Source organism: Tubulanus polymorphus, chromosome 1 (genome assembly GCF_964204645.1).
Source record: "Tubulanus polymorphus chromosome 1, tnTubPoly1.2, whole genome shotgun sequence".
Classification (NCBI taxonomy): domain Eukaryota; kingdom Metazoa; phylum Nemertea; class Palaeonemertea; order Tubulaniformes; family Tubulanidae; genus Tubulanus; species Tubulanus polymorphus.
Genome location: NC_134025.1, coordinates 31,882,489 through 31,908,656, shown reverse-complemented (window position 1 = coordinate 31,908,656; position 26,168 = coordinate 31,882,489).

The following is a 26,168-nucleotide window of genomic DNA, read 5'->3' as shown; positions in this document are numbered from 1 at the left end:
CAAAAGCAGCCAGAAAATTCTGATTCTTTCAACCTATCTATTTGAAATCAGTTCAGTACACCCTAACCCATCAATTAAGATAGAATTCATCATCTTTAGGACCCTATTTTGCAAGAAAAATCTGTATCTTTCAGTCCATCTACTCGAAATCAGTTCAGTTTACCTTAACCTATCATTTCAGATCGAGTCCATCATCTTCAGGAGCATAAATAGCCAGAAAATTCTGAATCTTTCCACCTATCTATTTGAAATCAGTTCAATACGCCTTAGCCCATCTTTTCAGATTGAGTCCATCATCTTCAGAACCAAAGGCAGCCATAAAATTCTGATTCTTTCCACCTATCTATTTGAAATCAGTTCAGTTCACCCTAACCCATCAATTAAGATAGAATTCATCATCTTTAGGACCCTATTTTGCAAGAAAAATCTGAATCTTTCAGTCCATCTGCTCGAAATCAGTTCAGTTTACCTTAACCTATCATTTCAGATCGAGTCCATCATCTTCAGGAGCATAAATAGCCAGAAAATTCTTAATCTTTCCACCTATCTATTTGAAATCAGTTCAGTACACCCTAACCCATCAATTAAGATAGAATTCATCATCTTTAGGACCCTATTTTGCAAGAAAAATCTGTATCTTTCAGTCCATCTACTCGAAATCAGTTCAGTTTACCTTAACCTATCATTTCAGATCGAGTCCATCATCTTCAGGAGCATAAATAGCCAGAAAATTCTTAATCTTTCCACCTATCTATTTGAAATCAGTTCAATACGCCTTAACACATCTTTTCAGATTGAATTTATCATCTTCAGAACCAAGAGCAGCCAGAAAATTCTGATTCTTTCAACCTATCTATTTGAAATCAATTCAGTACACCCTAACCCATCAATTAAGATAGAATTCATCATCTTTAGGACCCTATTTTGCAAGAAAAATTTGTATCTTTCAGTCCATCTACTCGAAATCAGTTCAGTTTACCTTAACCTATCATTTCAGATCGAGTATATCATCTTCAGGAGCATAAATAGCCAGAAAATTCTTAATCTTTCCACCTATCTATTTGAAATCAGTTCAATACGCCTTAGCCCATCTTTTCAGATTGAGTCCATCATCTTCAGAACCAAAGGCAGCCAGAAAATTCTGATTTTTTCCACCTATCTATTTGAAATCAGTTCAGTTCACCCTAACCCATCAATTAAGATAGAATTCATTATCTTTAGGACCCTATTTTGCAAGAAAAATCTGTATCTTTCAGTCCATCTACTCGAAATCAGTTCAGTTTACCTTAACCTATCATTTAAGATCGAGTCCATCATCTTCAGGAGCATAAATAGCCAGAAAATTCTTAATCTTTCCACCTATCTATTTAAAATCAGTTCAATACGCCTTAGCCAATCTTTTCAGATTGAGTCCATCATCTTCAGAACCAAAGGAAGCCAGAAAATTCTGATTCTTTCCACCTATCTATTTGAAATCAGTTCAGTTCACCCTAACCCATCAATTAAGATAGAATTCGTCATCTTTAGGACTCTATTTTGCAAGAAAAATCTGTATCTTTCAGTCCATCTGCTCGAAATCAGTTCAGTTGACCTTAACCTATCATTTCAGATCGAGTCCATCATCTTCAGGAGCATAAATAACCAGAAAATTCCTAATCTTTCCACCTTTCTATTTGAAATCAGTTCAGTGCACCCTAACCCATCAATTAAGATAGAATTCATCATCTTTAGGACCCTATTTTGCAAGAAAAATCTGTATCTTTCAGTCCATCTACTCGAAATCAGTTCAGTTTACCTTAACCTATCATTTCAGATCGAGTCCATCATCTTCAGGAGCATAAATAGCCAGAAAATTCTGAATCTTTCCACCTATCTATTTGAAATCAGTTCAATAAGCCCTAACACATCTTTTCAGATTGAATCCATCATCTTCAGAACCAAAAGCAGCCAGAAAATTCTTATTCTTTCAACCTATCTATTTGACATCAGTTCATTACACCCTAACCCATTAAATAAGATAGAATTCATCATCTTTAGGACCCTAATTTGCAACAAAAATCTGTATCTTACATCCCATCTACTCGGAATCAGTTCAGTTTACCTTAACCTATCATTTCAGATGGAGTCCATCATCTTCAGGAGCATAAATAGCCAGAAAATTCTTAATCTTTCCACCTATCTATTTGAAATCAGTTCAATACGCCTTAACCCATCTTTTCAGATTGAATCAATCAACTTCAGAAGTATAAGTAGTCAGAAAATTCTGAATCTTTCAACCAATCTATTGAACATCAGTTCAATACGCCTTAACCCATCTTTTCAGATTGAATCAATCAACTTCAGAAGTATAAGTAGTCAGAAAATTCTGAATCTTTCAACCAATCTATTGAACATCAGTTCAGTACACCCTAACCCAACAATTAAGATAGAATTCATCATCTTTAGGACCCTATTTTGCAAGAAAAATCTGTATCTTTCAGTCCATCTACTCGAAATCAGTTCAGTTTACCTTAACCTATCATTTCAGATCGAGTCCATCATCTTCAGGAGCATAAATAGCCAGAAAATTCTTAATCTTTCCACCTATCTATTTGAAATCAGTTCCATACGCCTTAGCCCATCTTTTCAGATTGAGTCCATCATCTTCAGAACCAAAGGCAGCCAGAAAATTCTGATTCTTTCAACCTATCTATTTGAAATCAGTTCAGTTCACCCTAACCCATCAATTAAGATAGAATTCATCATCTTTAGGACCCTATTTTGCAAGAAAAATCTGTATCTTTCAGTCCATCTACTCGAAATCAGTTCAGTTTACCTTAACCTATCATTTCAGATCGAGTCCATCATCTTCAGGAGCATAAATACCCAGAAAATTCTGAATCCCAGTTCAATACGCCTTAACACATCTTTTCAGATTGAATTTATCATCTTCAGAACCAAGAGCAGCCAGAAAATTCTGATTCTTTCCACCTATCTATTTGAAATCAATTCAGTTCACCCTAACCCATCAATTAAGATAGAATTCGTCATCTTTAGGACTCTATTTTGCAAGAAAAATCTGTATCTTTCAGTCCATCTGCTCGAAATCAGTTCAGTTGACCTTAACCTATCGTTTCAGATCGATTCCATCATCTTCAGGAGCATAAAAAGCCAGAAAATTCTGAATCTTTCCACCTATCTATTTGAAAATCAGTTCAATTCGCCTAAACCCATCTTTTCAGATTGAATCCATCATCTTCAAAACCAAAAGCAGCCAGAAAATTCTGATTCTTTCAACCTATCTATTTGAAATCAGTTCAGTACACCCTAACCCATCAATTAAGATAGAATTCATCATCTTTAGGACCCTATTTTGCAAGAAAAATCTGTATCTTTCAGTCAATCTACACGAAATCAGTTCAGTTTACCTTAACCTATCGTTTCAGATCGAGTCCATCATCTTCAGGAGCATAAATAGCCAGAAAATTCTTAATCTTTCCACCTATCTATTTGAAATCAGTTCAGTACACCCTAACCAATCAATTAAGATAGAACTTATCATCTTTAGGACCCTACTTTGCAAGAAAAATCTGTATCTTTCAGTCCATCTACTCGAAATAAGTTCAGTTTACCTTAACCTATCATTTCAGATCGAGTCCATCATCTTCAGGAGCATAAATAGCCAGAAAATTCTTAATCTTTCCACCTATCTATTTGAAATCAGTTCAATACGCCTTAACCCATCTTTTCAGATTGAGTCCATCATCTTCAGAACCAAAGGCAGCCAGAAAATTCTGATTCTTTCCACCTATCTATTTGAAATCAGTTCAGTTCACCCTAACCCATCAATTAAGATAGAATTCATCATCTTTAGGACCCTATTTTGCAAGAAAAATCTGTATCTTTCAGTCCATCTACTCGAAACCAGTTCAGTTTACCTTAACCTATCATTTCAGATCGAGTCCATCATCTTCAGGAGCATAAATAGCCAGAAAATTCTTAATCTTTCCACCTATCTATTTGAAATCAGTTCAATACGCCTTAACACATCTTTTCAAATTGAATCCATCATCTTCAGAACCAAAAGCAGCCAGAAAATTCTGATTCTTTCAACCTATCTATTTGAAATCAGTTCAGTACACCCTAACCCATCAATTAAGATAGAATTCATCATCTTTAGGACCCTATTTTGCAAGAAAAATCTGTATCTTTCAGTCCATCTACTCGAAATCAGTTCAGTTTACCTTAACCTATCATTTCAGATCGAGTCCATCATCTTCAGGAGCATAAATAGCCAGAAAATTCTGAATCTTTCCACCTATCTATTTGAAATCAGTTCAATACGCATTAGCCCATCTTTTCAGATTGAGTCCATCATCTTCAGAACCAAAGGCAGCCATAAAATTCTGATTCTTTCCACCTATCTATTTGAAATCAGTTCAGTTCACCCTAACCCATCAATTAAGATAGAATTCATCATCTTTAGGACCCTATTTTTCAAGAAAAATCTGAATCTTTCAGTCCATCTACTCGAAATCAGTTCAGTTTACCTTAACCTATCATTTCAGATCGAGTATATCATCTTCAGGAGCATAAATAGCCAGAAAATTCTTAATCTTTCCACCTATCTATTTGAAATCAGTTTAATACGCCTTAGCCCATCTTTTCAGATTGAGTCCATCATCTTCAGAACCAAAGGCAGCCAGAAAATTCTGATTCTTTCCACCTATCTATTTGAAATCAGTTCAGTTCACCCTAACCCATCAATTAAGATAGAATTCATTATCTTTAGGACCCTATTTTGCAAGAAAAATCTGTATCTTTCAGTCCATCTACTCGAAATCAGTTCAGTTTACCTTAACCTATCATTTAAGATCGAGTCCATCATCTTCAGGAGCATAAATAGCCAGAAAATTCTTAATCTTTCCACCTATCTATTTGAAATCAGTTCAATACGCCTTAACCCATCTTTTCAGATTGAATCAATCAACTTCAGAAGTATAAGTAGTCAGAAAATTCTGAATCTTTCAACCAATCTATTGAACATCAGTTCAGTACACCCTAACCCAACAATTAAGATAGAATTCATCATCTTTAGGACCCTATTTTGCAAGAAAAATCTGTATCTTTCAGTCCATCTACTCGAAATCAGTTCAGTTTACCTTAACCTATCATTTCAGATCGAGTCCATCATCTTCAGGAGCATAAATAGCCAGAAAATTCTTAATCTTTCCACCTATCTATTTGAAATCAGTTCCATACGCCTTAGCCCATCTTTTCAGATTGAGTCCATCATCTTCAGAACCAAAGGCAGCCAGAAAATTCTGATTCTTTCAACCTATCTATTTGAAATCAGTTCAGTTCACCCTAACCCATCAATTAAGATAGAATTCATCATCTTTAGGACCCTATTTTGCAAGAAAAATCTGTATCTTTCAGTCCATCTACTCGAAATCAGTTCAGTTTACCTTAACCTATCATTTCAGATCGAGTCCATCATCTTCAGGAGCATAAGTACCCAGAAAATTCTGAATCTTTCCACCTATCTATTTGAAATCAGTTCAATACGCCTTAAAACATCTTTTCAAATCGAATCCATCATCTTCAGAACCAAAAGCAGCCAGAAAATTCTGATTCTTTCAACCTATCTATTTGAAATCAGTTCAGTACACCCTTACCCATCAATTAAGATAGAACTCATCATCTTTAGGACCCTATTTTGCAAGAAAAATCTGTATCTTTCAGTCCATCTATTCGAAATCAGTTCAGTTTGCCTTAACCTATCATTTCAGATCGAGTCCATCATCTTCAGGAGCATAAGTACCCAGAAGATTCTGAATCTTTCCACCTATCTATTTGAAATCAGTTCAATACGCCTTAACACATCTTTTCAGGTTGAATCCATCATCTTCAGAACCAAAAGCAGCCAGAAAATTCTGATTCTTTCAACCTATCTATTTGAAATCAGTTCAGTACACCCTAACCCATCAATTAAGATAGAATTCATCATCTTTAGGACCCTATTTTGCAAGAAAAATCTGTATCTTTCAGTCAATCTACACGAAATCAGTTCAGTTTACCTTAACCTATCGTTTCAGATCGAGTCCATCATCTTCAGGAGCATAAATAGCCAGAAAATTCTTAATCTTTCCACCTATCTATTTGAAATCAGTTCAGTACACCCTAACCAATCAATTAAGATAGAACTTATCATCTTTAGGACCCTACTTTGCAAGAAAAATATGTATCTTTCAGTCCATCTACTCGAAATCAGTTCAGTTTACCTTAACCTATCATTTCAGATCGAGTCCATCATCTTCAGGAGCATCAGTACCCAGAAAATGCTAAATCTTTCCACCTATCTATTTGAAATCAGTTCAATACGCCTTAACACATCTTTTCAGATTGAATCCATCATCTTCAGAACCAAAAGCAGCCAGAAAATTCTGATTCTTTCAACCTATCTATTTGAAATCAGTTCAGTACACCCTAACCCATCAATTAAGATAGAATTCATCATCTTTAGGACCCTATTTTGCAAGAAAAATCTGTATCTTTCAGTCCATCTACTCGAAATCAGTTCAGTTTACCTTAACCTATCGTTTCAGATCGAGTCCATCATCTTCAGGAGCATAAATAGCCAGAAAATTCTGAATCTTTCCACCTATCTATTTGAAATCAGTTCAATTCGCCTAAACCCATCTTTTCAGATTGAATCCATCATCTTCAGAACCAAAAGCAGCCAGAAAATTCTGATTCTTTCAACCTATCTATTTGACATCAGTTCATTACACCCTAACCCATTAATTAAGATAGAATACATCATCTTTAGGACCCTAATTTGCAACAAAAATCTGTATCTTACATCCCATCTACTCGGAATCAGTTCAGTTTACCTTAACCTATCATTTCAGATGGAGTCCATCATCTTCAGGAGCATAAATAGCCAGAAAATTCTTAATCTTTCCACCCATCTATTTGAAATCAGTTCAATACGCCTTAACCCATCTTTTCAGATTGAATCAATCAACTTCAGAAGTATAAGTAGTCAGAAAATTCTGAATCTTTCAACCAATCTATTGAACATCAGTTCAGTACACCCTAACCCAACAATTAAGATAGAATTCATCAACTTTAGGACCCTATTTTGCAAGAAAAATCTGTATCTTTCAGTCCATCTACTCGAAATCAGTTCAGTTTACCTTAACCTATCATTTCAGATCGAGTCCATCATCTTCAGGAGCATAAATAGCCAGAAAATTCTTAATCTTTCCACCTATCTATTTGAAATCAGTTCCATACGCCTTAGCCCATCTTTTCAGATTGAGTCCATCATCTTCAGAACCAAAGGCAGCCAGAAAATTCTGATTCTTTCCACCTATCTATTTGAAATCAGTTCAGTTCACCCTAACCCATCAATTAAGATAGAATTCATCATCTTTAGGACCCTTTTTTGCAAGAAAAATCTGTATCTTTCAGTCCATCTACTCGAAATCAGTTCAGTTTACCTTAACCTATCATTTCAGATCGAGTCCATCATCATCAGGAGCATAAATAGCCAGAAAATTCTTAATCTTTCCACCTATCTATTTGAAATCAGTTCAATACGCCTTAGCCCATCTTTTCAGATTGAGTCCATCATCTTCAGAACCAAAGGCAGCCAGAAAATTCTGATTCTTTCAACCTATCTATTTGAAATCAGTTCAGTACATCCTAACCCATCAATTGAGATAGAATTCATCATCTCCAGGACCCTATTTTGCAAGAAAAATCTGTATCTTTCAGTCCATCTACTCGAAATCAGTTCAGTTTACCTCACCCTATCATTTCAGATCGAGTCCATCATCTTCAGGAGGATAAGTACCCAGAAAATTCTGAATCTTTCCACCTATCTATTTGAAATCAGTTCAATACGCCTTAACACATCTTTTCAGATTGAATCCATCATCTTCAGAACCAAAAGCAGCCAGAAAATTCTGATTCTTTCAACCTATGTATTTGAAATCAGTTCAGTACACCCTAACCCATCAATTAAGATAGAATTCATCATCTTTAGGACCCTATTTTGCAAGAAAAATCTGTATCTTTCAGTCCATCTACACGAAATCAGTTCAATTTACCTTAACCTATCGTTTCAGATCGAGTCCATCATCTTCAGGAGCATAAATAGCCAGAAAATTCTTAATCTTTCCACCTATCTATTTGAAGTCAGTTCAGTACACTCTAACCCATCAATTAAGATAGAACTCATCATCTTTAGGACCCTATTTTGCAAGAAAAATCTGTATCTTTCAGTCCATCTTCTCGAAATCAGTTCAGTTTACCTTAACCTATCATTTCAGATCGAGTCCATCATCTTCAGGAGCATAAATAGCCAGAAAATTCTTAATCTTTCCACCTATCTATTTGAAGTCAGTTCAGTACACTCTAACCCATCAATTAAGATAGAACTCATCATCTTTAGGACCCTATTTTGCAAGAAAAATCTGTATCTTTCAGTCCATCTTCTCGAAATCAGTTCAGTTTACCTTAACCTATCATTTCAGATCGAGTCCATCATCTTCAGGAGCATAAATAGCCAGAAAATTCTTAATCTTTCCACCTATCTATTTGAAATCAGTTCAATACGCCTTAACACATCTTTTCAGATTGAATCCATCATCTTCAGAACCAAAAGCAGCCAGAAAATTCTGATTCTTTCAACCTATCTATTTGAAATCAGTTCAGTACACCCTAACCCATCAATTAAGATAGAACTCATCATCTTTAGGACCCTATTTTGCAAGAAAAATCTGTATCTTTCAGTCCATCTTCTCGAAATAAGTTCAGTTTACCTTAACCTATCATTTCAGATCGAGTCCATCATCTTCAGGAGCATAAATAGCCAGAAAATTCTTAATCTTTCCACCTATCTATTTGAAATCAGTTCAATACGCCTTAACACATCTTTTCAGATTGAATCCATCATCTTCAGAACCAAAAGCAGCCAGAAAATTCTGATTCTTTCAACCTTTCTATTTGAAATCAGTTCAGTACACCCTAACCCATCAATTAAGATAGAACTCATCATCTTTAGGACCCTATTTTGCAAGAAAAATCTGTATCTTTCAGTCCATCTACTCGAAATCAGTTCAGTCTACCTTAACCTATCATTCCAGATCGAGTGCATCATCCTCAGGAGCATAAATAGCCAGAAAATTCTTAATCTTTCCACCTATCTATTTGAAATCAGTTTAATACGCCTTAACACATCTTTTCAAATTGAATCCATCATCTTCAGAACCAAAAGCAGCCAGAAAATTCTGATTCTTTCAACCTATCTATTTGAAATCAGTTCAGTACACCCTAACCCATCAATTAAGATAGAACTCATCATCTTTAGGACCCTATTTTGCAAGAAAAATCTGTATCTATCAGTCCATCTACTCGAAATCAGTTCAGTTTGCCTTAACCTATCATTTCAGATCGAGTCCATCATCTTCAGGAGCATAAGTACCCAGAAGATTCTGAATCTTTCCACCTATCTATTTGAAATCAGTTCAATACGCCTTAACACATCTTTTCAGGTTGAATCCATCATCTTCAGAACCAAAAGCAGCCAGAAAATTCTGATTCTTTCAACCTATCTATTTGAAATCAGTTCAGTACACCCTAACCCATCAATTAAGATAGAATTCATCATCTTTAGGACCCTATTTTGCAAGAAAAATCTGTATCTTTCAGTCCATCTACACGAAATCAGTTCAGTTTACCTTAACCTAACGTTTCAGATCGAGTCCATCATCTTCAGGAGCATAAATAGCCAGAAAATTCTTAATCTTTCCACCTATCTATTTGAAATCAGGTCAGTACACCCTAACCAATCAATTAAGATAGAACTCATCATCTTTAGGACCAAAAGCAGCCAGAAAATTCTGAATCTTTCCACCTATCTATTTGAAATCAGTTCAATTCGCCTAAACCCATCTTTTCAGATTGAATCCATCATCTTCAGAACCAAAAGCAGCCAGAAAATTCTGATTCTTTCAACCTATCTATTTGACATCAGTTCATTACACCCTAACCCATTAATTAAGATAGAATTCATCATCTTTAGGACCCTATTTTGCAACAAAAATCTGTATCTTTCATCCCATCTACTCGGAATCAGTTCAGTTTACCTTAACCTATCATTTCAGATCGAGTCCATCATCTTCAGGAGCATAAATAGCCAGAAAATTCTTAATCTTTCCACCTATCTATTTGAAATCAGTTCAATACGCCTTAACCCATCTTTTCAGATTGAATCAATCAACTTCAGAACTATAAGTAGTCAGAAAATTCTGAATCTTTCAACCAATCTATTGAACATCAGTTCAGTACACCCTAACCCAACAATTAAGATAGAATTCATCATCTTTAGGACCCTATTTTGCAAGAAAAATCTGTATCTTTCAGTCCATCTACTCGAAATCAGTTCAGTTTACCTTAACCTATCATTTCAGATCGAGTCCATCATCTTCAGGAGCATAAATAGCCAGAAAATTCTTAATCTTTCCACCTATCTATTTGAAATCAGTTCCATACGCCTTAGCCCATCTTTTCAGATTGAGTCCATCATCTTCAGAACCAAAGGCAGCCAGAAAATTCTGATTCTTTCAACCTATCTATTTGAAATCAGTTCAGTTCACCCTAACCCATCAATTAAGATAGAATTCATCATCTTTAGGACCCTATTTTGCAAGAAAAATATGTATCTTTCAGTCCATCTACTCGAAATCAGTTCAGTTTACCTTAACCTATCATTTCAGATCGAGTCCATCATCTTCAGGAGCATAAGTACCCAGAAAATTCTGAATCTTTCCACCTATCTATTTGAAATCAGTTCAATACGCCTTAACACATCTTTTCAAATCGAATCCATCATCTTCAGAACCAAAAGCAGCCAGAAAATTCTGATTCTTTCAACCTATCTATTTGAAATCAGTTCAGTACACCCTTACCCATCAATTAAGATAGAACTCATCATCTTTAGGACCCTATTTTGCAAGAAAAATCTGTATCTTTCAGTCCATCTATTCGAAATCAGTTCAGTTTGCCTTAACCTATCATTTCAGATCGAGTCCATCATCTTCAGGAGCATAAGTACCCAGAAGATTCTGAATCTTTCCACCTATCTATTTGAAATCAGTTCAATACGCCTTAACACATCTTTTCAGGTTGAATCCATCATCTTCAGAACCAAAAGCAGCCAGAAAATTCTGATTCTTTCAACCTATCTATTTGAAATCAGTTCAGTACACCCTAACCCATCAATTAAGATAGAATTCATCATCTTTAGGACCCTATTTTGCAAGAAAAATCTGTATCTTTCAGTCAATCTACACGAAATCAGTTCAGTTTACCTTAACCTATCGTTTCAGATCGAGTCCATCATCTTCAGGAGCATAAATAGCCAGAAAATTCTTAATCTTTCCACCTATCTATTTGAAATCAGTTCAGTACACCCTAACCAATCAATTAAGATAGAACTTATCATCTTTAGGACCCTACTTTGCAAGAAAAATATGTATCTTTCAGTCCATCTACTCGAAATCAGTTCAGTTTACCTTAACCTATCATTTCAGATCGAGTCCATCATCTTCAGGAGCATCAGTACCCAGAAAATGCTAAATCTTTCCACCTATCTATTTGAAATCAGTTCAATACGCCTTAACACATCTTTTCAGATTGAATCCATCATCTTCAGAACCAAAAGCAGCCAGAAAATTCTGATTCTTTCAACCTATCTATTTGAAATCAGTTCAGTACACCCTAACCCATCAATTAAGATAGAATTCATCATCTTTAGGACCCTATTTTGCAAGAAAAATCTGTATCTTTCAGTCCATCTACTCGAAATCAGTTCAGTTTACCTTAACCTATCGTTTCAGATCGAGTCCATCATCTTCAGGAGCATAAATAGCCAGAAAATTCTGAATCTTTCCACCTATCTATTTGAAATCAGTTCAATTCGCCTAAACCCATCTTTTCAGATTGAATCCATCATCTTCAGAACCAAAAGCAGCCAGAAAATTCTGATTCTTTCAACCTATCTATTTGACATCAGTTCATTACACCCTAACCCATTAATTAAGATAGAATACATCATCTTTAGGACCCTAATTTGCAACAAAAATCTGTATCTTACATCCCATCTACTCGGAATCAGTTCAGTTTACCTTAACCTATCATTTCAGATGGAGTCCATCATCTTCAGGAGCATAAATAGCCAGAAAATTCTTAATCTTTCCACCCATCTATTTGAAATCAGTTCAATACGCCTTAACCCATCTTTTCAGATTGAATCAATCAACTTCAGAAGTATAAGTAGTCAGAAAATTCTGAATCTTTCAACCAATCTATTGAACATCAGTTCAGTACACCCTAACCCAACAATTAAGATAGAATTCATCAACTTTAGGACCCTATTTTGCAAGAAAAATCTGTATCTTTCAGTCCATCTACTCGAAATCAGTTCAGTTTACCTTAACCTATCATTTCAGATCGAGTCCATCATCTTCAGGAGCATAAATAGCCAGAAAATTCTTAATCTTTCCACCTATCTATTTGAAATCAGTTCCATACGCCTTAGCCCATCTTTTCAGATTGAGTCCATCATCTTCAGAACCAAAGGCAGCCAGAAAATTCTGATTCTTTCCACCTATCTATTTGAAATCAGTTCAGTTCACCCTAACCCATCAATTAAGATAGAATTCATCATCTTTAGGACCCTTTTTTGCAAGAAAAATCTGTATCTTTCAGTCCATCTACTCGAAATCAGTTCAGTTTACCTTAACCTATCATTTCAGATCGAGTCCATCATCATCAGGAGCATAAATAGCCAGAAAATTCTTAATCTTTCCACCTATCTATTTGAAATCAGTTCAATACGCCTTAGCCCATCTTTTCAGATTGAGTCCATCATCTTCAGAACCAAAGGCAGCCAGAAAATTCTGATTCTTTCAACCTATCTATTTGAAATCAGTTCAGTACATCCTAACCCATCAATTGAGATAGAATTCATCATCTCCAGGACCCTATTTTGCAAGAAAAATCTGTATCTTTCAGTCCATCTACTCGAAATCAGTTCAGTTTACCTCACCCTATCATTTCAGATCGAGTCCATCATCTTCAGGAGGATAAGTACCCAGAAAATTCTGAATCTTTCCACCTATCTATTTGAAATCAGTTCAATACGCCTTAACACATCTTTTCAGATTGAATCCATCATCTTCAGAACCAAAAGCAGCCAGAAAATTCTGATTCTTTCAACCTATGTATTTGAAATCAGTTCAGTACACCCTAACCCATCAATTAAGATAGAATTCATCATCTTTAGGACCCTATTTTGCAAGAAAAATCTGTATCTTTCAGTCCATCTACACGAAATCAGTTCAATTTACCTTAACCTATCGTTTCAGATCGAGTCCATCATCTTCAGGAGCATAAATAGCCAGAAAATTCTTAATCTTTCCACCTATCTATTTGAAGTCAGTTCAGTACACTCTAACCCATCAATTAAGATAGAACTCATCATCTTTAGGACCCTATTTTGCAAGAAAAATCTGTATCTTTCAGTCCATCTTCTCGAAATCAGTTCAGTTTACCTTAACCTATCATTTCAGATCGAGTCCATCATCTTCAGGAGCATAAATAGCCAGAAAATTCTTAATCTTTCCACCTATCTATTTGAAGTCAGTTCAGTACACTCTAACCCATCAATTAAGATAGAACTCATCATCTTTAGGACCCTATTTTGCAAGAAAAATCTGTATCTTTCAGTCCATCTTCTCGAAATCAGTTCAGTTTACCTTAACCTATCATTTCAGATCGAGTCCATCATCTTCAGGAGCATAAATAGCCAGAAAATTCTTAATCTTTCCACCTATCTATTTGAAATCAGTTCAATACGCCTTAACACATCTTTTCAGATTGAATCCATCATCTTCAGAACCAAAAGCAGCCAGAAAATTCTGATTCTTTCAACCTATCTATTTGAAATCAGTTCAGTACACCCTAACCCATCAATTAAGATAGAACTCATCATCTTTAGGACCCTATTTTGCAAGAAAAATCTGTATCTTTCAGTCCATCTTCTCGAAATCAGTTCAGTTTACCTTAACCTATCATTTCAGATCGAGTCCATCATCTTCAGGAGCATAAATAGCCAGAAAATTCTTAATCTTTCCACCTATCTATTTGAAATCAGTTCAATACGCCTTAACACATCTTTTCAGATTGAATCCATCATCTTCAGAACCAAAAGCAGCCAGAAAATTCTGATTCTTTCAACCTTTCTATTTGAAATCAGTTCAGTACACCCTAACCCATCAATTAAGATAGAACTCATCATCTTTAGGACCCTATTTTGCAAGAAAAATCTGTATCTTTCAGTCCATCTACTCGAAATCAGTTCAGTCTACCTTAACCTATCATTCCAGATCGAGTGCATCATCCTCAGGAGCATAAATAGCCAGAAAATTCTTAATCTTTCCACCTATCTATTTGAAATCAGTTTAATACGCCTTAACACATCTTTTCAAATTGAATCCATCATCTTCAGAACCAAAAGCAGCCAGAAAATTCTGATTCTTTCAACCTATCTATTTGAAATCAGTTCAGTACACCCTAACCCATCAATTAAGATAGAACTCATCATCTTTAGGACCCTATTTTGCAAGAAAAATCTGTATCTATCAGTCCATCTACTCGAAATCAGTTCAGTTTGCCTTAACCTATCATTTCAGATCGAGTCCATCATCTTCAGGAGCATAAGTACCCAGAAGATTCTGAATCTTTCCACCTATCTATTTGAAATCAGTTCAATACGCCTTAACACATCTTTTCAGGTTGAATCCATCATCTTCAGAACCAAAAGCAGCCAGAAAATTCTGATTCTTTCAACCTATCTATTTGAAATCAGTTCAGTACACCCTAACCCATCAATTAAGATAGAATTCATCATCTTTAGGACCCTATTTTGCAAGAAAAATCTGTATCTTTCAGTCCATCTACACGAAATCAGTTCAGTTTACCTTAACCTAACGTTTCAGATCGAGTCCATCATCTTCAGGAGCATAAATAGCCAGAAAATTCTTAATCTTTCCACCTATCTATTTGAAATCAGGTCAGTACACCCTAACCAATCAATTAAGATAGAACTCATCATCTTTAGGACCAAAAGCAGCCAGAAAATTCTGAATCTTTCCACCTATCTATTTGAAATCAGTTCAATTCGCCTAAACCCATCTTTTCAGATTGAATCCATCATCTTCAGAACCAAAAGCAGCCAGAAAATTCTGATTCTTTCAACCTATCTATTTGACATCAGTTCATTACACCCTAACCCATTAATTAAGATAGAATTCATCATCTTTAGGACCCTATTTTGCAACAAAAATCTGTATCTTTCATCCCATCTACTCGGAATCAGTTCAGTTTACCTTAACCTATCATTTCAGATCGAGTCCATCATCTTCAGGAGCATAAATAGCCAGAAAATTCTTAATCTTTCCACCTGTCTATTTGAAATCAGTTCAATACGCCTTAACCCATCTTTTCAGATTGAATCAATCAACTTCAGAACTATAAGTAGTCAGAAAATTCTGAATCTTTCAACCAATCTATTGAACATCAGTTCAGTACACCCTAACCCAACAATTAAGATAGAATTCATCATCTTTAGGACCCTATTTTGCAAGAAAAATCTGTATCTTTCAGTCCATCTACTCGAAATCAGTTCAGTTTGCCTTAACCTATCATTTCAGATCGAGTCCATCATCTTCAGGAGCATAAGTACCCAGAAGATTCTGAATCTTTCCACCTATCTATTTGAAATCAGTTCAATACGCCTTAACACATCTTTTCAGGTTGAGTCCATCATCTTCAGAACCAAAAGCAGCCAGAAAATTCTGATTCTTTCCACCTATCTATTTGAAATCAGTTCAGTACACCCTAACCCATCAATTAAGATAGAATTCATCATCTTTAGGACCCTATTTTGCAAGAAAAATCTGTATCTTTCAGTCCATCTACTCGAAATCAGTTCAGTTTACCTTAACCTATCGTTTCAGATCGATTCCATCATCTTCAGGAGCATAAAAAGCCAGAAAATTCTGAATCTTTCCACCTACCTATTTGAAATCAGTTCAATTCGCCTAAACCCATCTTTTCAGATTGAATCCATCATCTTCAGAACCAAAAGCAGCCAGAAAATTCTGATTCTTTCAACCTATCTATTTGACATCAGTTCATTACACCCTAACCCATTAAATAAGATAGAATTCATCATCTTTAGGACCCTAATTTGCAACAAAAATCTGTATCTTACATCCCATCTTCTCGGAATCAGTTCAGTTTACCTTAACCTATCATTTCAGATGGAGTCCATCATCTTCAGGAGCATAAATAGCCAGAAAATTCTTAATCTTTCCACCTATCTATTTGAAATCAGTTCAATACGCCTTAACCCATCTTTTCAGATTGAATCAATCAACTTCAGAAGTATAAGTAGTCAGAAAGTTCTGAATCTTTCAACCAATCTATTTGAAATCAGTTCAGTACACCCTAACCCATCAATTAAGATAGAATTCATCATCTTTAGGACCCTATTTTGCAAGAAAAATCTGTATCTTTCAGTCAATCTACACGAAATCAGTTCAGTTTACCTTAACCTATTGTTTCAGATCGAGTCCATCATCTTCAGGAGCATAAATAGCCAGAAAATTCTTAATCTTTCCACCTATCTATTTGAAATCAGTTCAGTACACCCTAACCAATCAATTAAGATAGAACTTATCATCTTTAGGACCCTACTTTGCAAGAAAAATATGTATCTTTCAGTCCATCTACTCGAAATCGGTTCAGTTTACCTTAACCTATCATTTCAGATCGAGTCCATCATCTTCAGGAGCATCAGTACCCAGAAAATGCTAAATCTTTCCACCTATCTATTTGAAATCAGTTCAATACGCCTTAACACATCTTTTCAGATTGAATCCAACATCTTCAGAACCAAAAGCAGCCAGAAAATTCTGATTCTTTCAACCTATCTATTTGAAATCAGTTCAGTACACCCTAACCCATATATTAAGATAGAATTCATCATCTTTAGGACCCTATTTTGCAAGAAAAATCTGTATCTTTCAGTCCATCTACTCGAAATCAGTTCAGTTTACCTTAACCTATCGTTTCAGATCGAGTCCATCATCTTCAGGAGCATAAATAGCCAGAAAATTCTGAATCTTTCCACCTATCTATTTGAAATCAGTTCAATTCGCCTAAACCCATCTTTTCAGATTGAATCCATCATCTTCAGAACCAAAAGCAGCCAGAAAATTCTGATTCTTTCAACCTATCTATTTGACATCAGTTCATTACACCCTAACCCATTAATTAAGATAGAATTCATCATCTTTAGGACCCTATTTTGCAAGAAAAATCTGTATCTTTCAGTCCATCTACTCGAAATCAGTTCAGTTTACCTTAACCTATCATTTCAGATGGAGTCCATCATCTTCAGGAGCATAAATAGCCAGAAAATTCTTAATCTTTCCACCCATCTATTTGAAATCAGTTCAATACGCCTTAACACATCTTTTCAGATTGAATCAATCAACTTCAGAAGTATAAGTAGTCAGAAAATTCTGAATCTTTCAACCAATCTATTGAACATCAGTTCAGTACACCCTAACCCAACAATTAAGATAGAATTCATCATCTTTAGGACCCTATTTTGCAAGAAAAATCTGTATCTTTCAGTCCATCTACTCGAAATCAGTTCAGTTTACCTTAACCTATCATTTAAGATCGAGTCCATCATCTTCAGGAGCATAAATAGCCAGAAAATTCTTAGTCTTTCCACCTATCTATTTGAAATCAGTTCAGTACACCCTAACCCATCAATTAAGATAGAATTCATCATCTTTAGGACCCTATTTTGCAAGAAAAATCTGTATCTTTCAGTCAATCTTCTCGAAATCAGTTCAGTTTACCTTAACCTATCATTTCAGATCGAGTCCATCATCTTCAGGAGCATAAATAGCCAGAAAATTCTTAATCTTTCCACCTATCTATTTGAAATCAGTTCAATACGCCTTAGCCAATCTTTTCAGATTGAGTCCATCATCTTCAGAACCAAAGGAAGCCAGAAAATTCTGATTCTTTCCACCTATCTATTTGAAATCAGTTCAGTTCTCCCTAACCCATCAATTAAGATAGAATTCGTCATCTTTAGGACTCTATTTTGCAAGAAAAATCTGTATCTTTCAGTCCATCTGCTCGTAATCAGTTCAGTTGACCTTAACCTATCATTTCAGATCGAGTCCACCATCTTCAGGAGCATAAATAACCAGAAAATTCCTAATCTTTCCACCTTTCTATTTGAAATCAGTTCAGTGCACCCTAACCCATCAATTAAGATAGAACTCATCATCTTTAGGACCCTATTTTGCAAGAAAAATCTGTATCTTTCAGTCCATCTACTCGAAATCAGTTCAGTTTACCTTAACCTATCATTTCAGATCGAGTCCATCATCTTCAGGAGCATAAATAGCCAGAAAATTCTTAATCTTTCCACCTATCTATTTGAAATCAGTTCAATACGCCCTAACACATCTTTTCAGATTGAATCCATCATCTTCAGAACCAAAAGCAGCCAGAAAATTCTGATTCTTTCAACCTATCTATTTGAAATCAGTTCAGTACACCTTAACCCATCAATTAAGATAGAATTCATCATCTTTAGGACCCTATTTTGCAAGAAAAATCTGTATCTTTCAGTCCATCTACTCGAAATCAGTTCAGTTTACCTTAACCTATCGTTTCAGATCGATTCCATCATCTTCAGGAGCATAAAAAGCCAGAAAATTCTGAATCTTTCCACCTATCTATTTGAAATCAGTTCAATTCGCCTAAACCCATCTTTTCAGATTGAATCCATCATCTTCAGAACCAAAAGCAGCCAGAAAATTCTGATTCTTTCAACCTATCTATTTGACATCAGTTCATTACACCCTAACCCATTAAATAAGATAGAATTCATCATCTTTAGGACCCTAATTTGCAACAAAAATCTGTATCTTACATCCCATCTACTCGGAATCAGTTCAGTTTACCTTAACCTATCATTTCAGATGGAGTCCATCATCTTCAGGAGCATAAATAGCCAGAAAATTCTTAATCTTTCCACCTATCTATTTGAAATCAGTTCAATACGCCCTAACCCATCTTTTCAGATTGAATCAATCAACTTCAGAAGTATAAGTAGTCAGAAAATTCTGAATCTTTCAACCAATCTATTGAACATCAGTTCAGTACACCATAACCCAACAATTAAGATAGAATTCATCATCTTTAGGACCCTATTTTGCAAGAAAAATCTGTATCTTTCAGTCCATCTACTCTAAATCAGTTCAGTTTACCTTAACCTATCATTTCAGATCGAGTCCATCATCTTCAGAAGCATCAGTACCCAGAAAATTCTGAATCTTTCCACCTATCTATTTGAAATCAGTTCAATACGCCTTAACACATCTTTTCAGATTGAATCCATCATCTTCAGAACCAAAAGCAGCCAGAAAATTCTAATTCTTTCAACCTATCTATTTGAAATCAGTTCAGTACACCCTAACCCATCAATTAAGATAGAATTCATCACCTTTATGACCCTCTTTTGCAAGAAAAATCTGTATCTTTTAGTCCATCTACTCGAAATCAGTTCAGTTTACCTTAACCTATCGTTTCAGATCGAGTCCATCATCTTCAGGAGCATAAATAGCCAGAAAATTCTGAATCTTTCCACCAATCTATTTGAAATCAGTTCAATTCGCCTAAACCCATCTTTTCAGATTGAATCCATCATCTTCAGAACCAAAAGCAGCCAGAAAATTCTGATTCTTTCAACCTATCTATTTGACATCAGTTCATTACACCCTAACCCATTAATTAAGATAGAATTCATCATCTTTAGGACCCTATTTTGCAACAAAAATCTGTATCTTTCATCCCATCTACTCGGAATCAGTTCAGTTTACCTTAACCTATCATTTCAGATCGAGTCCATCATCTTCAGGAGCATAAATAGCCAGAAAATTCTTAATCTTTCCACCTATCTATTTGAAATCAGTTCAATACGCCTTAACCCATCTTTTCAGATTGTTTCAATCAACTTCAGAAGTATAAGTAGTCAGAAAATTCTGAATCTTTCAACCAATCTATTGAACATCAGTTCAGTACACCCTAACCCAACAATTAAGATAGAATTCATCATCTTTGGGACCCTATTTTGCAAGAAAAATCTGTATCTTTCAGTCCATCTACTCGAAATCAGTTCAGTTTACCTTAACCTATCATTTCAGATCGAGTCCATCATCTTCAGGAGCATAAATAGCCAGAAAATTCTTAATCTTTCCACCTATCTATTTGAAATCAGTTCCATACGCCTTAGCCCATCTTTTCAGATTGAGTCCATCATCTTCAGAACCAAAGGCAGCCAGAAAATTCTGATTCTTTCCACCTATCTATTTGAAATCAGTTCAGTTCACCCTAACCCATCAATTAAGATAGAATTCATCATCTTTAGGACCCTATTTTGCAAGAAAAATCTGTATCTTTCAGTCCATCTACTCGAAATCAGTTCAGTTTACCTTACCCTATCATTTCAGATCGATTCCATCATCTTCAGGAGCATAAATAGCCAGAAAATTCTTAATCTTTCCACCTATCTATTTGAAATCAGTTCAATACGCCTTAACACATCTTTTCAGGTTGAATCCATCATCTTCAGAACCAAAAGCAGCCAGAAAATTCTGATTCTTTCAACCTATCTATTCGAAATCAGTTCAGTACACCCTAACCCATCAATTAAGATAGAATTCATCATCTTTAGGACCCTATTTTGCAAGAAAAATCTGTATCTTTCAGTCCATCTACACGAAATCAGTTCAGTTTACCTTAACCTAACGTTTCAGATCGAGTCCATCATCTTCAGGAGCATAAATAGCCAGAAAATTCTTAATCTTTCCACCTATCTATTTGAAATCAGTTCAGTACACCCTAACCAATCAATTAAGATAGAACTCATCATCTTTAGGACCCTACTTTGCAAGAAAAATCTGTATCTTTCAGTCCATCTACTCGAAATAAGTTCAGTTTACCTTAACCTATCATTTCAGATCGAGTCCATCATCTTCAGGAGCATAAGTACCCAGAAAATTCTGAATCTTTCCACCTATCTATTTGAAATCAGTTCAATACGCCTTAACACATCTTTTCAGATTGAATCCATCATCTTCAGAACCAAAAGCAGCCAGAAAATTCTGATTCTTTCAACCTATCTATTTGAAATCAGTTCAGTACACCCTAACCCATCGATTAAGATAGAATTCATGATCTTTAGGACCCTATTTTGCAAGAAAAATCTGTATCTTTCATCCCATCTACTCGGAATCAGTTCAGTTTACCTTAACCTATCATTTCAGATCGAGTCCATCATCTTCAGGAGCATAAATAGCCAGAAAATTCTTAATCTTTCCACCTATCTATTTGAAATCAGTTCAATACGCCTTAACCCATCTTTTCAGATTGAATCAATCAACTTCAGAACTATAAGTAGTCAGGAAATTCTGAATCTTTCAACCAATCTATTGAACATCAGTTCAGTACACCCTAACCCAACAATTAAGATAGAATTCATCATCTTTAGGACCCTATTTTGCAAGAAAAATCTGTATCTTTCAGTCCATCTACTCGAAATCAGTTCAGTTTGCCTTAACCTATCATTTCAGATCGAGTCCATCATCTTCAGGAGCATAAGTACCCAGAAGATTCTGAATCTTTCCACCTATCTATTTGAAATCAGTTCAATACGCCTTAACACATCTTTTCAGGTTGAATCCATCATCTTCAGAACCAAAAGCAGCCAGAAAATTCTGATTCTTTCAACCTATCTATTTGAAATCAGTTCAGTACACCCTAACCCATCAATTAAGATAGAATTCATCATCTTTAGGACCCTATTTTGCAAGAAAAATCTGTATCTTTCAGTCCATCTACACGAAATCAGTTCAGTTTACCTTAACCTATCGTTTCAGATCGAGTCCATCATCTTCAGGAGCATAAATAGCCAGAAAATTCTTAATCTTTCCACCTATCTATTTGAAATCAGCTCAGTACACCCTAACCAATCAATTAAGATAGAACTCATCATCTTTAGGACCCTACTTTGCAAGAAAAATCTGTATCTTTCAGTCCATCTACTCTAAATCAGTTCAGTTTACCTTAACCTATCATTTCAGATCGAGTCCATCATCTTCAGGAGCATAAGTACCCAGAAGATTCTGAATCTTTCCACCTATCTATTTGAAATCAGTTCAATACGCCTTAACACATCTTTTCAGATTGAATCCATCATCTTCAGAACCAAAAGCAGCCAGAAAATTCTAATTCTTTCAACCTATCTATTTGAAATCAGTTCAGTACACCCTAACCCATCAATTAAGATAGAATTCATCACCTTTAGGACCCTCTTTTGCAAGAAAAATCTGTATCTGTCAGTCCATCTACTCGAAATCAGTTCAGTTTACCTTAACCTATCGTTTCAGATCGAGTCCATCATCTTCAGGAGCATAAATACCCAGAAAATTCTGAATCTTTCCACCTATCTATTTGAAATCAGTTCAATTCGCCTAAACCCATCTTTTCAGATTGAATCCATCATCTTCAGAACCAAAAGCAGCCAGAAAATTCTGATTCTTTCAACCTATCTATTTGACATCAGTTCATTACACCCTAACCCATTAATTAAGATTGAATTCATTATCTTTAGGACCCTATTTTGCAACAAAAATCTGTATCTTTCATCCCATCTACTCGGAATCAGTTCAGTTTACCTTAACCTATCGTTTCAGATCGAGTCCATCATCTTCAGGAGCATAAATAGCCAGAAAATTCTTAATCTTTCCACCTATCTATTTGAAATCAGTTCAATACGCCTTAACCCATCTTTTCAGATTGTTTCAATCAACTTCAGAAGTATTAGTAGTCAGAAAATTCTGAATCTTTCAACCAATCTATTGAACATCAGTTCAGTACACCCTAACCCATCAATTAAGATAGAATTCATCATCTTTAGGACCCTATTTTGCAAGAAAAATCTGTATCTTTCAGTCCATCTACTCGAAATCAGTTCAGTTTACCTTAACCTATCATTTCAGATCGAGTCCATCATCTTCAGGAGCATAAATAGCCAGAAAATTCTTAATCTTTCCACCTATCTATTTAAAATCAGTTCAATACGCCTTAGCCCATCTTTTCAGATTGAGTCCATCATCTTCAGAACCAAAGGCAGCCAGAAAATTCTGATTCTTTCCACCTATCTATTTGAAATCAGTTCAGTTCACCCTAACCCATCAATTAAGATAGAATTCATCATCTTTAGGACCCTATTTTGCAAGAAAAATCTGTATCTTTCAGTCCATCTACTCGAAATCAGTTCAGTTTACCTTAACCTATCATTTCAGATCGAGTCCATCATCTTCAGGAGGATAAGTACCCAGAAAATTCTTAATCTTTCCACCTATCTATTTGAAATCAGTTCAATACGCCTTAACACATCTTTTCAGATTGAATCCATCATCTTCAGAACCAAAAGCAGCCAGAAAATTCTGATTCTTTCAACCTATGTATTTGAAATCAGTTCAGTACACCCTATCCCATCAATTAAGATAGAATTCATCATCTTTAGGACCCTATTTTGCAAGAAAAATCTGTATCTTTCAGTCCATCTATTCGAAATCAGTTCAGTTTACCTTAACCTATCGTTTCAGATCGAGTCCATCATCTTCAGGAGCATAAATAGCCAGAAAATTCTTAATCTTTCCACCTTTCTATTTGAAATCAGTTCAGTACACTCTAACCCATCAATTAAGATAGAACTCATCAACTTTAGGACCCTATTTTGCAAGAAAAATCTGTATCTTTCAGTCCATCTACTCGAAATCAGTTCAGTTTACCTTAACCTATCGTTTCAGATCGAGTCCATCATCTTCAGGAGCATAAATAGCCAGAAAATTCTTAATCTTTCCACCTATCTATTTGAAATCAGTTCAATACGCCTTAACACATCTTTTCAGATTGAATCCATCATCTTCAGAACCAAAAGCAGCCAGAAAATTCTGATTCTTTCAACCTATCTATTTGAAATCAGTTCAGTACACCCTAACCCATCAATTAAGATAGAACTCATCATCTTTAGGACCCTATTTTGCAAGAAAAATCTGTATCTTTCAGTCCATCTACTCGAAATCAGTTCAGTTTGCCTTAACCTATCATTTCAGATCGAGTCCATCATCTTCAGGAGCATAAGTACCCAGAAGATTCTGAATCTTTCCACCTATCTATTTGAAATCAGTTCAATACGCCTTAACACATCTTTTCAGGTTGAATCCATCATCTTCAGAACCAAAAGCAGCCAGAAAATTCTGATTCTTTCCACCTATCTATTTGAAATCAGTTCAGTACACCCTAACCAATCAATTAAGATAGAACTCATCATCTTTAGGACCCTACTTTGCAAGAAAAATCTGTATCTTTCACTCCATCTACTCGAAATCAGTTCAGTTTACCTTAACCTATCATTTCAGATCGAGTCCATCATCTTCAGGAGCATAAGTACCCAGAAAATTCTGAATCTTTCCACCTATCTATTTGAAATCAGTTCAATACGCCTTAACACATCTTTTCAGATTGAATCCATCATCTTCAGAACCAAAAGCAGCCAGAAAATTCTGATTCTTTCAACCTATCTATTTGAAATCAGTTCAGTACACCCTAACCCATCAATTAAGATAGAATTCATCATCTTTAGGACCCTATTTTGCAAGAAAAATCTGTATTTTTCAGTCCATCTACTCGAAATCAGTTCAGTTTACCTTAACCTATCGTTTCAGATCGAGTCCATCATCTTCAGGAGCATAAATAGCCAGAAAATTCTTAATCTTTCCACCTATCTATTTGAAATCAGTTCAATACGCCTTAGCCCATCTTTTCAGATTGAGTCCATCATCTTCAGAACCAAAGGCAGCCAGAAAATTCTGATTCTTTCAACCTATCTATTTGAAATCAGTTCAGTACATCCTAACCCATCAATTAAGATAGAATTCATCATCTCTAGGACCCTATTTTGCAAGAAAAATCTGTATCTTTCAGTCCATCTACTCGAAATCAGTTCAGTTTACCTTACCCTATCATTTCAGATCGAGTCCATCATCTTCAGGAGGATAAGTACCCAGAAAATTCTGAATCATTCCACCTATCTATTTGAAATCAGTTCAATACGCCTTAACACATCTTTTCGAATTGAATCCATCATCTTCAGAACCAAAAGCAGCCAGAAAATTCTGATTCTTTCAACCTATCTATTTGAAATCAGTTCAGTTCACCCTAACCCATCAATTAAGATAGAATTCATCATCTTTAGGACCCTATTTTGCAAGAAAAATCTGTATCTTTCAGTCCATCTACTCGAAATCAGTTCAGTTTACCTTAACCTATCATTTCAAATCGAGTCCATCATCTTCAGGAGCATAAATAGCCAGAAAATTCTTAATCTTTCCATCTATCTATTTGAAATCAGTTCAATACGCCTTAACCTATCATTTCAGATCGAGTCCATCATCTTCAGGAGCATAAATAGCCAGAAAATTCTTAATCTTTCCACCTATCTATTTGAAATCAGTTCAATACGCCTTAGCCCATCTTTTCAGATTGAGTCCATCATCTTCAGAACCAAAGGCAGCCAGAAAATTCTGATTCTTTCCACCTATCTATTTGAAATCAGTTCAGTTCACCCTAACCCATCAATTAAGATAGAATTCATCATCTTTAGGACCCTATTTTGCAAGAAAAATCTGTATCTTTCAGTCCATCTACTCGAAATCAGTTCAGTTTACCTTAACCTATCATTTCAGATCGAGTCCATCATCTTCAGGAGCATAAATAGCCAGAAAATTCTTAATCTTTCCACCTATCTATTTGAAATCAGTTCAGTACACCCTAACCCATCAATTAAGATAGAACTCATCATCTTTAGGACCCTATTTTTCAAGAAAAATCTGTATCTTTCAGTCCATCTACTCGAAATCAGTTCAGTCTACCTTAACCTATCATTT